Source organism: Manacus vitellinus, unplaced genomic scaffold, assembly GCF_001715985.3.
Source record: "Manacus vitellinus isolate BGI_N305 unplaced genomic scaffold, ASM171598v3 scaffold_1_pilon, whole genome shotgun sequence".
NCBI classification, from domain to species: domain Eukaryota; kingdom Metazoa; phylum Chordata; class Aves; order Passeriformes; family Pipridae; genus Manacus; species Manacus vitellinus.
In genome coordinates, this window is record NW_021939396.1 from 29,624,948 (window position 1) to 29,631,025 (window position 6,078).

Consider the following 6,078-nt stretch of genomic DNA (forward strand, 5'->3'; position numbering starts at 1 on the left):
TCAGCCAAAGCTGAGCCGCACTCAGTTGTACTGGGTGGCTGCTGCCTCCACACTTCACAGTAGGAAGAAAATTATTTCATTCCTTCCTGGTTAACTCAAGATGAAGAAATGGGAAACGTCCTAAAAAAAAATTTCTCACAAAAAGGGAGACGACAAGGATTTGGAAAGTCATTTTACTCATTTCTTCATTTCCCATAAGTTGTGTGTTTGCTATTTTCTCTAATTACTGTGAAGAACAAACTTCTTTCCTCCACATTCCTCCTCCTCCTCATTATGATTTCCCTACCCTTATGGGGCCCAAAACCAGAGACCCTATCATTAATCTTCTTTCCCAAAGTGTTTAGGTCCATGAGGTCTGGCTTTAATTACCAGCCATGAGAAGAATTAATTACCCTGGCCTAACAAAGACAGGATGGTGGAAGGAGGGCAATGTTGTGAGGATCTGACAGTGCACATTTTGGCATTTTAGATATTCCCATTGCTACTTCTCTGTCACTTGAAAAAAAAAAAAAAGATAAAAAGACAAGTATGCAGTAGTTATTCCAAGTTTACAAATGCCTCCAAAGATACCTTTGTGGGAATTAAAGTTCTCCTTGTGGGAGTACTTGTAGAGTGTAGAGCAAATAGATAGCACTTCAACAGTGAATGCATAATCATAATGAGTTGACCAGTGACTCAAAGCTGAGCTATGCAAGCCTAAAATAAGTATTACAAATGTGGGAGTCTATAATTCTCAATCAAGGGACAAAATGTTTCACTGTTTTAAATGTAAAAAAGCTACTTATCCTTCTGTCAGCTGAAGTTGGATGTGGCCACATTACTTCTGAAAAGTTCTCATTTTCTGTGGAATTGCACTAGTTCATAGTACATTTAATATCTCCAAAATACACTCTTTTGCTTTAATAATCTTCTTACTTAGCATGAAAATCAGACTGGAACACTGATTTACAAATAAACACTCTATACTGAATGGAGCTACAGCTTGTTGAAGTTAAAGCACTTCAATATTTGTGTCAATAAAACATGTTGTTCCTCTGATCTTTCTATGTACCCAAATGAATTGACTGAGTGCTTTAAAGTATTGAGTATATCACAGGAATAGCATTTAAAGGGAAAGATGCGTAGGGCAACTTTATGTTACTTAGTAACTGGGACAATAACATTAAAAATTATAAGTGAAATGGGAGCCACTCCAGGAAAAATACATAATATCTGAGCTTGCAGTGATAAAACATCTTGCAGAAGGCTTGAAAGGGCTAAAAAGTTTGTAACTTCTCTGGAGAATCTGGCATTCAGCTATTGAATTTGGTGGTTGTTGGGTTTTGGTTGGTTTTTTGTTTGTTATATTTTATTGGGGTTTTTTTGTTGGTTTGTTGGTTTTTGATTTGGGATTTGTTTTCTTTTCTGGCTGAGAACTGTGGCATAACACATCTGACACAAATGTGGCATGGTACGGAGTTTCTGCTCAAGAAGTCATCAGCTGTGCCTCATCTTTACCTATTCTCATAGCCTGGGCTGTATCATCCTCTGCTGTACTCCCAGTGTATTCAGCAGTTCTTCCTTAACTGAGGAATCTCTATTAGGGATATTACTGATGCTTGGAAGACACCACACTGACAGGTATCATCAGTCATCCCATGCTGCTTTGTGATTTTAAGGTATCTGAAGTGGTCCGAAAAGTAAGAGCTAGATAGCTGGGCTTCCAAAAGCAATGTTTCTATGCTAATGTGCTGCTCTGCCTGGTTTAATAGATGCTTCTTTCTACCTGGTTTTAATGTTGACTTCTGAAAAACAGTGGCTCTTTTATTGCCTGGAATGGTGTGCAGCAAGCCCTTTCATCCTAAGTGCAATGTCTGCAGAAACTATCTTGCTGTGCCATCACATCCAAAGCCTTGGATCATCTTAACTCAACTGCTAGGTATTTTGTGCTACATTACTAATTACTGCAAGGCTTTTAACATTCATTTCTTTCAGTAAGATTTGTTCCACATATTATGATTCCTGACTCAGTCTATGATGCAGAATGAATCATATTTAATTGTCCCAGCCATGGTAATTATGTTATGAGAATTAGGAACATAGTGTCTTTCTGGTGAATATTACCTATGCCTTTCTTTAGGGCCTGATTTCTCTTTAATTGATTTTGTTGGAAGGCTTAGCCTTTGGGGGATGCCTTTCAGGGTCAGAAGAATTTTTACATCATGGGAGCTTGTATGACAAAGTATCCTGTGGGGTTTATACATAGTGTGAAAATAGCTGTGTCATCAAAGTTCTTAGTCTGAAATTGGGTTTGGTTTTGTTTTTTAAATACACCTAAGTTTCTCAGATTGCATAGAGAAAGTATTTTCAATTTTCTTGAATGCCTCCCATCGTTACACCTTCTGGATGACAGACAAACTGTGTTGAAGAGCTGCTGTGTCAGTGGTTTATGTTGCAGCTGACTCACTGTAAGTTTCATGCACGCACAAAAGTTAACAGAGAAATGTTTGTTGATTTGCTGAGTGCTATGCAATCCTTCATGGGTCTGAAGAGATCATCCATCTGAAATCACGTACAATAAATACATTAAGTAACACATTATCTAATGCTTTTCCAAGTCTTATCATTAATGAATGCTGCAAGTATTTGTATATTCAGGTTGCTGCTCAACCTCCTGTGACAGATAAGAATCAAATTACTCTACCATGAATGGCCTGTAAGAGACCTGGGGCAGTAAGTGATGCAGTCTGTGCAATGGCAGAAAGGAATGCACGTTTCTGAGCTCAATTCACTTTTGCTATAGGCAAGCATTTATTTTCTGCACTGTATGAAAGAATAAAAGAAGTTTTATGACCTGTGTAATGCAGAAAGCAAAACTCTCTGGTCATAATTGTCTATGAATTCCAGACTAGGGATTCCCAGTCTACAAATCCCAGCTCATCTGTTTTTCCACCCTCCTTTTCATGGGACCAGTGGTCATTGGGAGTGGTGACTTTCATACACACAATCATTTCTCCACTTCCTGTGCCTGAAATTTAGTGAGGTGTGAAACATTAACCCTTCCTGTTAGATCAACTAGTGCAACACAAGGAATATGTGTATCATAGGCAATGTGGGAAGGAAGAAAGGAAGGAAGGAAGGAAGGTAGGAAGGAAACATTTCAAAAATCCCTTAAAGGAACAATGGAAAATGAAATGTTTTTGTCATGTAAGATCCATAACTCAGTGAACAGAGAAATCAACTAAAAGATTTATGAAAAATATCTTATAGAAATAGTTTGTAAATTATATTTTAAAAAGTAAGGTAGCAGTACATGACAGAATCAAGAATGATTTAAAATAAATTTCAGGTGTGCTTTCTTCAACACTTAATTACTCTGTTCAACTTACTAGTGTGTCTTCAAACTAAGCACTCTGTTTTCTTATTTTGAATTGAAAACAATGATTTAAAACAGTGACCTCTAATGCCTCACTGTTGAATTAGCTCCTGTATATTATATGATTGTTTAAATTTTTTAGTGTCAACAAAATCTTTTTTGAACAAATAACAGCATATCACTATATCCTTTTCACACCATCTGTTCCAAAACAATTGTCTCACTGACGTGAAGAGTTATTCCAATAAAAATCCTACGCAGTTTTATCAGGTAATTTTTATGCAATATTAACAGGGTCATCAGATAGACAGTGTGGGTAACTACTTGATAAATATGTGTAAAAAATAAAATAGCAATTATAGGAATTAATAGCTATGGGAAAAAATAAAAAGAAGATCTATGTTCTGGCAAAAGACCAAAAAATTATATAGATAATTAATTTTAAATGTAGATAGTATTTTTCACCCTAGCAGGTTCTAAACTGGTATAAACAGTCTGACTGAAATGCATATTATATATGAGGTAAAGGAAAAACAGAGCAGCTGTTCATTGCTCTACAGCAATGTTGTACTACATGGTTTTGGACAGGAAATAAAGAACACCTTTTTTCTGTAGAAACCAGGAGGGAATTTGAGGGTGCAGAATATTTTTACCCACATTGATTTTGGGCAAGGCCATCAGCTTTTAAGACCCTTGTTCTCATAAATGTGACATGAGATCTCAGAAATTACCATAGGCAGCAAGGATATGTCTTTATAAGATGTAAGTCACACAGTTTTTGCAAATTCTAGTAGCATCTAAGAATCTGCAGGGTTTAGAAAAAAAGGTCGTAGAAGGCCCCAGTCCCACTCCCTCCCAGTTCTCTGATTTTCTTTGGGAAGAAGCTGTTCAACTAAAACACCAATCAGGACTACTGATGCTCAAGTCCTGAAAATATATGTGTTGTGAAAGGGGGGTTCACAGCACAAAGCAGCCCCATCACATGGTGCAGGGCTACTAAACAACAAAACCTATCACTTCAGTCATAGTAAATAGCTTGAGATATGTCTATGAATATTAAACTCTCTTCAAACAGCAGGGAGCAAGCAACCTACTGTTTGAAATAAGAATGTGTGCTTACAAATTATCCACTATTGAGGAACTTTCCCCATCAGACTGCAAGCCAGCAGGTAATCTAGTTTTTACTTTAACGGTTCATACAGTGTTGAACTGGTTTTCTGGCAAAACCCCATTCATTTCATCTCTGCCTGTTTTTGAAACACCCACCGTAAGACCTGTATTTGCAAAGTTACTGTGGCCATATATAACCTTTGATCCTGGGTTGTCTTCACCATTGTTCTTTGGGGTTTTTTCCACATTTTGTGGGGAAGTCTTATTATTTGTTTAAATAACTTTGCTATGGTTTTTTGATATCATGCCATTTACCAAACTTTCCAGACAGCAATGATAAACAATAGCATCATGGCCCAATAAAACATGGTATCTATTCCTAATGGAATTCATGGCAACCTTGCTGAAACCTGTTTTAATATTATTGACCTGGTGAAAAGCATCTTAATTCTCACCTGACCAGCCAAACTCAGAGAGGACATGTTTCTCTAGAATGCATCTTCCCATTGGGTACAACCTGATTGCGACCAATATGAGGAACAGATGGGCTTTACTTCAGAACGCCTTTCTTTGGATGATTTATGGAAGACCTATAGTATTTTACAACAGTTATTCTAAGTTAGCTGATTTGTTTTAAGGTTCTTTAAAAAGCTTAAATATGAAAAGGGACATAAGATTCATCATTTTCAGAGTTCTCAATCTATAGGTATATAAAACGTAAAATCTTTAACGTAAGTAGCCTACCAATACGCTAACTGCTTTATTGGGAAGTTCTATTCTCATTTTCAGTGGTATCTTTTTATATCACCACACATTCTCCTAACCTTCCATATAATTTTTTAAATTTATTTTAAAAGAACAAGCCAGCTCTATGCTGTACTAACACATCAGTGATAGTCTCTTAGTTAAAACATTATCTGTCACATGAGCCAGTCACCACCAAGGGTTCATCTTTGCGTGAGAACTATTCTGTATGAGCATTTTAGTTAGGATGGATTCCCTACCTAATGTCACTATACTAATTAAAACAAAAAAAAAAAAGGAAGTAACATGTACAGTCACACAAAGCCTGTCTTTTGAAAGAGCTCGACTATATATCAAGAAAAATGGAAAAAAACCAACTCTTGTAGTTAATATCAGGCCTTTTAACATGATATAGGTATTTTACAGGCATTTTAATCTCCAGTTATTCTGATATGGTCTGGGTGGAAAAATAATACAAAATATAAAATCATGACAACTGAAATAATTCCTTTACTTGTAGTTACAAACTTTGGAGATCTGCATTTTAGAACCACAATTGAATGACATATAAAGTTCTGAATCTATTAAAATCATTGTGCATTTTGACACTGACTATTTGTCACACAGCAAATATTTCACTGATATAATTTATATGGTATCAAAGGGAGGAGGTAGAAAGAATTGTCAGTAGGGTGTGGCACTTTTTTCTTTGTTGCTGAATTTAAATGGAATCAGACATTTTTATATTCAACCTTGCAGAACAACTTGTAATAATTTTTGAAGTTTGGGAATAGATGGAGTCCAAAATAGCATATATAATTTATAGGCCTTAATTTTCAAGAATATATGTGCATTCACAGAGGAGATTC